The sequence below is a fragment of the Sturnus vulgaris genome, chromosome Z, assembly GCF_052056855.1.
Source record: "Sturnus vulgaris isolate bStuVul1 chromosome Z, bStuVul1.hap1, whole genome shotgun sequence".
NCBI lineage: Eukaryota > Metazoa > Chordata > Aves > Passeriformes > Sturnidae > Sturnus > Sturnus vulgaris.
In genome coordinates, this window is record NC_142283.1 from 33064305 (window position 1) to 33075725 (window position 11421).

At 39.3% G+C, this 11421-nt stretch overlaps 1 pseudogene; it reads right to left on the reverse strand.

The window, feature by feature from the left end:
• Window positions 1-1525: 1525 nt before the first annotated feature.
• Window positions 1526-2344, reverse strand: LOC106860338 (tetraspanin-3-like; annotated as a pseudogene).
• Window positions 2345-11421: the final 9077 nt, after the last annotated feature.

Here is an 11421-nt window from a genome sequence, read left to right on the forward strand (position 1 = left end):
TTCACTCTGTTTAAGAGCTACTGACATCTAATGGATTAGTTATTTTCCTTTATCTAAAGCAATACCTTAATTGTTTGAGGTAGGTTTGGAGGGAGGTGTTTGGATTTTGGTGGGGTTTTTTGATTGGAGTTTTTGTTTAGTTTGGGTTTGTTTGTTTTGGTTTTCTTTTCCTGGAGAAGCTTTGAAGTGCATTTCATGATTGGTCTTCAGATGGCTAATAATTAGCATGCAAGAGCTGGCCGAATGTCCTCTGATTTTTTTCTTTTTTCTGCTCATGAAAAATCAATATCTGGTGACATAGGGTCTGAAATTTGCAGTAAGTTGCCTGAAGTTTGGTAGAAAACTTAGAGCAATAATGTTTGAACTGACTATTACTTCAAGCACTAAGGGAGTTGCCAGGTCCTGCAGTTTCCGTGACCCAGGCCTTTTCCTCATTTCCAGTCCAGTAAAACCTAATGAAGTGCAGTTGCAGGCTCTGGAGATCCCCTACAAACACTTATCAAAGGATAAAGCTGCTGGAGTGCCCATTCCCAGGTCAGCATCGAGGCTTTAGACGCTTTCCAAACAGACACGTATTTATAAGCACACACTACACAGTCCAGTGCAGCCAGAGCAGAGCCTTAGCCAGCGCCTCTCTAAACACCATCATCACTGAGATAAACAAGCACTTGAGTACCCCTCATGCTAACTGGGTCCCTTTCAGCACATGCAGGCTGGAAGGAGACTGACAGAAAATGGGTAGCAAAAGGGATTTAGTAAGATGGGCAGGTATACCTTGAGAAAAAGCAGGGTATTGCTGGCATAATTCAAACATGCATGCGACCCCACATCACTTTTCTGGAAAAAATAATTGACTCATTCCTTGCCCTGTCATGAGATAAATGAATGAATACAGACTTTCTTGGTCTATTATTTGGGAATTGTTCCTATGCAACTCCTAAGACTGCTTTACCTCCTGCTGCACATCACTGTATTAGTTACTCTGTTGCTGTCAAACCTATTTAGATCATGCTTCAAAAGCTGACATGGATTTTCACTGAAGAATAAGTTACTTCTTCAACCAGCAGTTGAGCAAGAAAAAGAAAAATAAATATTAAACTTGACCCAAAGGGCTTCTTACAGAAAAACCAAAGCTTTCAATACGATACAAGTTTGGAAGTGGATGAATCTGCACATTAATTGCTCTCCAAGATTCTACTGCAATTAAGATTCAGTCCAAAAGTTCAGATCATGACCTCACAAGTTACCCTGAGCCAGATGTGCCTTTTCTTAATGCTTCGCCTGCACTCACACACAGTAGTTTTGTGTCTGCACATGCAGAAAACCCCTCCCTGAAGATTTTCAGATATAGAATACTTACTGGGAAAAAAAACCAAAAAACTGTGGGAGAAGTGATCTAATATCACAACATTAAAGAAAAATAATCCAGCAGTGATCAACTAGTTTGATTTACAAGCAATTTTTTTAATTGTATTCCAATACAGCAACGAAGTAGTAACAAGATGCAGCAGGACCAGCAAAGCAGCTAGCACCTATAGCCCTGTCAGAAGGTATATGAGTCCAGAATACGGAGTTCATGGAATGGCTGATGTCTCATGAGTATGCCATTGCTGAGAGCAGCCAAGAGCTCCAAGATGCTTAGCACAATACAACACCAAAAAATGTACAGCATGGCAAAACGCAACTGGTCTTCCAGCTTCTTTAGACAGCCTTTGTCAGAAAGCTGCTCCACATGGCCTAAGTCTCCCCTGCAGTGAGAATGCTTCTCCATACAGCAGCTTTCAGGAACACAAGGTGGACGATACCAAGGAGATGATGCCTTTAGCCAGTCTGTGTAGTTGTGGACCCCACAACACTGCAGCTTCCTCTGTATCACATCCACAGCACTGTTTCCAGGATCCTGGGAGCATGTCCAATTGTGCTGGTGAACCAGGTAACCCATAGTACTTTCCAGCTGAGAAGCTGTCCTAACAGAATAGGAATGTGCCAGAGCTGCTGAAGACATTTCTAGGCAAAGAAGGAGCACCAGCAAGTACATGAGAGTCCCTTGCTTATTGCGGGAACACTTAACAGAAATAGAAACAGCCAAAACTCCAGTAGGTAGCAGTACAAGTGCACTTGTAAGAGCCAACCAACCAGGGAGAGACAAGTAAGACTCCTGAAATAAATATCTGTAGTTCTTGAACATCAGGATCACCGAGACTCCACCAAACACCTGAACTGCAGCAGTAGCCCAGAGGATGAAACCTAGGAACCTCAGCAGAGACTGAGCAAAGAACCTAAGGTTGGCTTCTTCATAGCACCACAAAGACAGCAGAAAAAACACAGCCCTGATCCTCCTCATTCTGCCCACTCCAGCCAACCCTGGCCCACGTCATCTATATTTAAGAGGCTTCCATCTCACTTACCCAGGTGCAGCAGATGACATCTCCACCTAAAAACAATTTGCAGGGGAGCAGCTCTGATGAGATTCCTCAGGACAAAGACCATGCCCTGCATCAGGTTAACAACATGCTGCTGCTGCAGCAGCTTGCTCAGCATAGCCTGCAGAAACCAGGAAGGTATGTGCCCAGCTGGCTCTGGACGATCCCTTACACTGCTGTCACTGGAGACATTTGCACTTGAAGGAGGACAGCTGAAAGAAGGCTGCACCCCTTTCATATGTGGAAGACCTAAATGCAGTGAAATAGTCAAAGTGGTAGCCAGCACTGCTTGTTCAGTTTACTTGGACTGCCCAATTCTCCAGCAGTAGCCAGAATGGTAACAAATGTGCAAGTCAGAGTCATCAACAAATGAATGGTTTAAGCAGAGTTATTCAATAAGCAATCTCCACAGGTGATACTCACCTAGACTCATTATTCCCCTCAACACCTTTATCATTCATTCAATGTTATAAGGGCTGTAATGATGTTAATAATATTCTGCCCTTTTTTGCTCAGCAAGGCTTCTCTGTAGATAGCTTCAATTACTCAAAACACCTGGATGAGAAATCCCTGCCATTTCACACTTGTACCCTTCAGCTTGCCTTACCAGTGATTTGACTGACTGCTGTAAAAACTGAATACAGGAGGCAGTAAGTGCTATATTAACTTTTCCTTGTGTGTAAAGAAACTGAATTACACACCAGCTAAATCACTTCACAACAATAACAAAGGGAATTGATGCCGCTTATCAGCATTATCAGAAGAATGTTATTGCTCAAACTTGTGGTAGGCATGAGCCATGCAGGATTGGAAACCTACATAAATCTTGCCACAGGTGCCAGGAAGGCAGATCCCAAGCTCAGCAGTGATTCTGTAATTATCCTGATAAGGTCCCTTAAGGTCTGTTCAGTTTCCCGAGACATGGAGCAAGACTAATGCACCATACATACATAAGGGAGAAGACAGAGATGATCCTCATTTTCAGAAACGTGAGCACCTGCAAACTTGACAAAAAATCAGAATAATTCTGTGCTCAGATCCCTGGAACCCTGTTAAAGTCTCAGCAAAGCTGATGATCCCACATCTGTCAGATATTTTACAAGAACTATGCATACACAGATGTTGGGCGGATTCCCATAAAAATCTCTTTCTGTATGCTGTACAAACAAGTTATTAAGACAAATTATTTTGGAATGAGATAAATTGTTTTTATTATTTTTAATCTTTTCATTAACAGTAATTAGCATGCAGAGATTAACTTGTTAAATCTTAACAAAATCCTTCTTTCAAAGCTGCTCCTGGATGTGTCATCCTTCTCTGATGTCTGCTACCCCCCAGCCCTCCTGCTGTGTTGGTTTTTCTGCCATTCATTTATTCTCTTGAATGCTTTCTTCTCTAATTTCTGTCTTCTGCATCAGAGAGAGAGAAGGGCAGCAACAGAATTCCCTCTCACATCTGTACACACATGGAAGCTACGCTGATTTGTTTCCACAATGCAGAAAAAAAATATCAGAGAAGTGTGTGGAAATATATAAGAAACACATCAGAAAATACTGTAAGGAGTACTAACTAGTTTTTTTTAGCTTGCAATCTTTGTGGAAAAAAAGCATGTGAGCCTCCTCTTTTCATTTCTGCCCTTTCCCATGCCCCAAAAGCTAAATGAGATATTAAGAAATTAGTTACAACATTATTTACTTTTGGCTTATTCTACTCTCTGTGGCAGAACAAATGGGCCAGATATCATACCTGACCACCAGTTCAACATGGGACTCAGAAGCACCAACACAAAACATTGACTGGGAGCCAGTCCCCAGGCGAGAGGTCTCAGTGTCCCTGGGAGAAGTAGAGCACCCTCAGCACGACAGAAGAGGAAACTGCAGTGGTGGGGATTAATATTGGCAGAGTTATCTAAAACCCCTCACCCTCTTTTTGCTGTGCAATGCATAAGCACTCAGGAAAGGAAAGCTTCTGTTCAAGATGTAAGATGAAGGACAAGGAAAATAGAATTGGTGCCTGAAGTAACCAAAAGACTAATTGGCACCCTCAATAGCACTGCCTTTGTGATAAGTCATTTTACCCGTGTTTGTGGACAAAAGCTTGAAAAAGTAACGAGCAGAGCTATCCATCAGGAGACTGCAATGTGACAAAGAGAATATAGGTATGACAGAATAGGAATGCTCCTCTGTTTTCTTTCCAGTGGTAAACAGCACAACATGATAAATGCTGTCCCTGTTTTCTCTGAAGTTGTTTCTGCTTATGAACTGATGAGTATTGAAATTCAAATGTGGGTGTAACAGATAAAACACCATAGATAAACTATTTTCTGGAATGTTGTTGAAAGTATAATCCTTCAAGTTAATAAAATGTCAACAGTATATTTTTTTTGTATTCACTGCTCTAGAAAGATGTAACTGACATTGAACAGCTCTGATGTGCCCAGAAGGTCAAAGAAGTTCATTCCATCTGGCTCCAAGAGTGAGACCAGAGAGCCATCAAGTCAACATTGTGTTTGTGCAGTGCAGGCAGATGTCTAAACTCACTTTGAATGACAAGGCTGTCATACATACAGGCTGTCATACAGATTGATCAGGGAGCACAACCGAACTGTAAGGGACAACAATTCAAACCAAGATGGCCAGCTAGTCTGTTTAGACTTGTGTGAACAAGACCTAGAGGTGACCATAGCATCAGGGTATAGCTACACAAGCCCATCTTAGAATTATAGAATCAGAGCTGCATAATGGGTTGGGTTGGAAGGAACCTTACAAATTATCTAGTTCTAGCCCCTGTGCCACAGGCAAGAAGCCTTCCACTAGACCAGACTAGACAATCTTCTAAGCTCCATACAGTCCTCCTATAAAAAGAGACAATATCTCATCCCATACCCTCAGGAACTGCTCTAAGTGTCCCAGTGGCACAGACAAACCACAGAGTTGCCTCAGTAAAATAGCTGCTGTTTCCCCTTGAACCTATGTACAGATGAAGATGTAGATAGTGAAATTAAAGCATGCAGAAGGAGGTTTGTTTTGAGAGTTTTGAACATTTTTAAAAGTCTTGTTAGATAAAGGCATATTTACATCATAAGGTATGCCTTTAAAACCATTCTAAAACACAAGGCTTTTTATCAGTTTCCTCTACTCCACTTTAAGCTTCCCCACCACTATACACCTTCATGACACCTCCACTGGGTGGAAGCTGGTGTGTGATCCAGTTGATCTGGCAAATCCAGAAAAAGTGTAAATGGTTATCATTTGTATCACTCCTCCTTCCACTGGTCCCAATCCTATCTGCTGGTGTTGGCAGGACATCTTTCCCAAGCCAGACAGAATTCAACATTTAAGAGATTTCCACCTCATTTATCCAGATGCAGCAGATAACACACTTTTTCCACTTTCCAAGAAAAGCCCTGACTGCATGTAAAGCGACAAAAATTAAATAGCAATATTTGGGGGGAGGGGAGAAGGAAACAGAAACAAACCTTTGATTCTTCTCAATCAGGTCATTTATGCTGCAATAGGAACTCAATAGGTACACACAGCAGAAGGACTGGGTACCAGCTGGAAAGCTATTTCTTAAAACACTGAAATCTGCAAAGCGTATTGCCTCTTTGAGCATAAAGAACATTGTTTTATGCAACACCTCATATTACAAGATCTTTCAGGCAGCCCAAACAGAAAAAGATAAAAAACCTGGTTGGACCCAGAGCTTACAGTTGCAGCCTGCACAACTGGTTTCCATAGTAACCAAAGTGAGATGATGTTGCCTTGCATGAGACTGATACCTCCCATGGAAAGCTCAAAGCAAACAGAGCTATGACTACCAGATCCTACTCATGGAGAAAATATACTGCACTCGAGAACATTATGGACATGTTTGAATTCAAGTCTGCCAGTTGTATACCCTTAGCTCCATTTGCCACACCAAAAGCGGCCTTTTTTATGGTTGAAGAAGCATATCAAATGTTTTCAGGATTTTATTTGGTTTTGCTTTTAATATCCCATATATTCATTGGTGTGGAAAATATTCAAAATCAAATGTCAAGGGTTTGGTGTTTCCATGTATTTTCCTCTTTTTTTCCTTTTATGAATTGAACATTTGAAAAAATGCAGACTAAAAGCTTTTTCTTTTTTCCTTGTTAAATTTTATTTTTCCCTTCCTACTATTGTATGCCAGTCTGGAATTGCTATGAAATACCTTGTGACTAGATGAATAAAGACTATCAAATATGAAAAAGGAAGGGGAAAAAAAAACACCTTCTGTGTTGCTGTCACTTTGGAAATTGGAGAACATTTTACAAGACACAGAATGGCAAAAGCAAAAAAAGAAATTAAAATTAAAAGGGAACTTCTGTTCTTTTAATTGTCTTTATTGCAGTTGGTAATAAAAACAGGTTTGAAGAAAAAGTACTTCAAAACCTTCAAAACCTTGTAAAACCTTCAAAAATTAAGAAAGGGCTGAAAACATGAAATTCAAGTCACCTTGACATTAAAGTATTTTGTGACTTGATTTTCATTGTTTTCAACCATCACTAACTAAAATATTACAAATGTGAATGCAGTGCTCTCATTTGTGTTTGAAAACATATGCAAGGTTTCTGGGCATTTTCTGAAGTTATAAAAATACTTCTAATATGAAATACAGGCCTTTAAAGTAAAAAAATAGCTGACAGATTTCTCTTTAGGAAGGAAGTGAGGAGTGCCTGCATACATTGTCTGGAAGTTACTGAAGACCTGACAAGTAGTTTACACTTGTCAGAACTTCTCATGAGTAAAGTTTGTTCTTTGTTTTGTCTCCTCAGAAAATTGAATCCTTGAAGAATGCTTTTTCCTCAAGAGAACCAACATGTAGCATTGTACTGGTGACCCTTTGCCCAACAAGTGGATGAATCTAACTGCACAGCCACAAAGCAGCAAGCTGTGAATAAAAATTTGGAAATCTTTTTTTCATATTGATATTATAAAATCTATATACAGCACCTGATAAACGTCTTTCAAATTAATTTGCTGATAAATCTTAAGATCAGTCAGTCTCAGCATCCTAAATTACTTTTAAGAGGTACTTTTACAAATGTTGCCTTTGGATACTGTGTTTTCCAGAGAATATAGGTCTGTTGATGCTCTTTGAACTCTCAAACTTTCAATCCTAAGTCATCAGGGTGTATTACAATATGGAAACTAGGATCCCAATGTTTATTTCACAAGGTAAATTTAAACTCAGTATCTGTCTGTTCTTGAGACCACTGCAGCAGTGATGTACTTGTTTGAGTGTTACTGGTTCCTGTAATTACTCAAACTAGGCTGTAGAGGAGAGATTCAGCATGATCATATGCAAAAAAATTCTTGATTACATTTTCACTTGAGCAGCAACTTAGGAGTAAAAAAAACTCCACTGTAGCTGCAATGATGTTATGAACATAGGACTACTTCTGAAATACTTGTTCTGTTCAAAGACACGCACAGCAACTTCTTTAAAATGAGAGCATTGGATTATCTCAGTGTGAGCAGCTTGCAGACCTCTTTAGACCTGTAATGGGAGTTCACACAAAGGAATAGAATTTGTGCAGCTTGTGCTTCATGAACTCATTGGTAATATTTTGCATGGTGTAGGTTCTTCTGGTGAATTACTGAATCCTTCTTCAGCTCATTGACTAGGGAAAAAAAATCAATTAAAATATTCATTTTGCTTTAATCTGAATAATTGTTAAAAGGTCACCTTTTCCACTAAGAAAGATATTAGCAAAGAGTGTTTTCAGCCTACAAGAGCAGCTGAAAATTTAGCCAAGTGAAAGTAAAAGGAGTATTTGATAGGGTCCTTGTCTCTTTTTACTGGCATAGTAGTAAGTATATCTGTATCAAATGTAATGTTCATCTCATACTAGGTTTTATAGTGACTTTACAAGAGAATTTATTTTTATTACCTTTTGTAAGTCAGGATATGAGCATATAAAATGTCAACTTTTTCAGAATTAGTCTTACGGCACATTTCAAAGAAGTGGAACCAATTTTAATGGGATTTTTATGCATCTCCATTCAGATGAAATGCAGGTTTTAGAGGGAAAAAATCAAAACCAAAGATATGTGCAATTTATTTCTGTACTCTATTTCTATCTCCAATCTCTCCACCAAAAATTGTCTTCAAGAGGTATTCTGCATTTAAATGGAGATGCTGTCATTGACATGGAAAGGATCTATTATGTTTAAAATCATACAGGCATCTAAATAAAAAAAAATTAAAAAAGAAAAATAAATGAAAATATATTTGAACATGGAATGTAACAACTCATTTAAGGGAGAAAATGTAAATGCATTCCAGTAGCAGGGATGATGTCTCAGCTAACTTCCAGACCAATCACAATAGAATAACTTGACATTGTCCTGGTAGGAGTAATTTTATTTTATTTCAGAATTTATCTACTCACCAAAACTTAATTTTTGAGTCCAATTGCTGGGAAACAGGAGCCTTTTCAGAGGTTCCCATAGTGTTTAAATCCAGCTAGGTCTACCAAAAATATTCCAGTACTCTAGAAACATCTTACCCTTTCTCACAGCATTTTGATGGGTGTGGTTATTGTTACACAAGCATCTCCTTCAGCAGCTTCCAGCAGAACTGGGTTCTGGAATATGTTCTGCATGAGAAAGCCCAGGAGAGATTGCATTCTTGCCTAAAGCACAGTCTAGGCAATTTTCCTCAGTACAGATAATGGTCCTGAGTGAGTACTTGCTCCAGCATGAATATCCATGCCAATATAAACCAAGAGACACAAGTATTCCCTTTGTTAACAGTCAGATAAAAATCAGAGACTCAGTGTGAAGCTGAGGCGTGACAAGGGAGAAAAGGATTTGTAAGAAAACTCTTGAGTAGGTTTGGACAAATTCCATTCAATGTTGCTACTAATGAAAGAGACAGAGAAGAAGAGCATAGTTGCTGAATCAGGATAAAAGCTACCAAAAAAGGGAGGTGAACACTGCAATTTCCCTTCTCTGGCAGCCATGTGGGCCTCCCCACACACAAGTGCAAAGGGCAGGAGTCCCACTCAACAGAAGCCCCCAGAGCCATGGAGGGAGGCAGAACCTCAGGAGCAAGACAAAAGCTCTACCTGTGCCCTGAGGGCTACAGCAATGCTGGAGGTGACCAGAACAGCATCATTTTGTCCACATGCCATGCTGATATATTTCACCATCAATATGTTTACTTCAGAAACAAAGTAGTATTTACAGCCCTGTCATCAAGTGGAATGCATAAGAAATTTATTGCAGGTGCCTAATAAAAGCTCCAGTTTCCAGAAAACATGGGATTCAAAAGGAGTGGAGCCTACAGAAGCTTCTGTAAAGACATTTTGCAGAGAAAAGAAGGGGCAACAGCTGAGATCATGGACTTTCCTAGATTAGCTTAGGCACAGATTAGCTCTCAGTTGTCTTCCCTTTCCCTATGTACAGAGGCTGTGCAAAACACTTTCCTCCTGTGCAAAATGCTCAAAGGAAGGTAGGACATACTGCGGGGGAAAGTAGAACCAAATTCCTGTCTGTTCTTTGCTTTCCTAATAGGAACAAGCCATTCTTATTCAAATATTCAAGGCTTTCTCTGCCTTGGCCATTTGCATAGGTTTTGCCAAGTGGCAGACACGTTCATTTCAATGTAAAAACGTAGTGTTGCTCAACTTGTCTTTAACAAGTGCCACTTTGACAAATGCTTTTGATAAGCCTTAAAAAATAGTGAAATAGCACATAGAATGATGGCATAGTACATCACCCTGACCAGCATGGTAACAACCACTGCTGAAAATCACAGTGTTTCTTGAGATTTATAAACATTGAAATAAAGGTAAGACCGACTAAATACACATGCATTCTAGGTCTATATAGGTTCAGACCAGATAATTAACTGTTTTATTTGTAACAAATGCTTATACAATATACCAGGCAGGACTATCTTCTGTGTAAATAAAAATATCTTCAATATTGCACAGGTCAAATTCCAGAAGAATGGCAACTGTGGGTTTGGGTTCACCATGTTTCAATATTATTCTTTCAATAAGTAATGGTGAAATGTTTGCTAGTGGCTAGTAGTAAAATTTTTTATAAAAATGCATTGTCCTTGCAAACAAGTAGATCTCAGACACCATGATCCACACCTCAGTTTCACACTGCCCCTCTGGACAAATTTGCAGGTAGCAGTAGAGTAGAACTCAATTGAACAAAACATTCAGGTGCCACAGAGATGAAAGCAGCAGGAATACAAGGCAATAAAATGAGCTTTGATAAATGAAAAAGCCTGCACTCAGAGAGAAGTACGAACAAGCACCTGAGGACACAGAGATAACCCAGCAGCCAAAACTGGCACATTAAAACAGACCTACTGTTTTTCTCAGTCATGTCCTCATAGCTTCAAGTGACTCTGAGAGGCAGATTGCAGAAAAAGATACAGGTGAAAAGTCAAAGTAAACTGGAATACTACCCAGGGTTTCAGAGTTGGCAGGAAGGGTCCAGGCTAAGATTCTTTGCCCTAGAGAAGAAATTCTTTATGAAAAATGAAATTTGAAGGCAATCAGTTATTAAACATAATAAATATTAAGAATTTTTCTAGCCTAGAAGGTGACTTTTTTTTTTTCAAGAATTTCTTAAGCAATTCAGGGAAACTCCAGGGACATAAAAAAAGTTTATTTTGTACTGACTTTACTGGCAGACTTTCATTTAAGATTTACCTTTGATTTCAATGATCTCTTTTAAAGTACTTTATGTATCATGTTATAATTCAGAACAATGTTTTTAAGGGACTGGAACAGCTTTCCACAACATTCTCTCTAGAGAATTTCAAGGTATTTTGCTTATTTTTTTTTCCTGAACCAAAATGAAATCAGATTTTCCAAAAAAAAAGGGTGGAGAGTACACTGGAAGTGAAAAAAGGACTTTAAGATCTCCAGGATTTTAAGGTGGGGAAAAGGAGATTCTATGCATGTTTCCCCCTTCTGGCCTAGATCTCATGCCTCACTTCTGCAAAA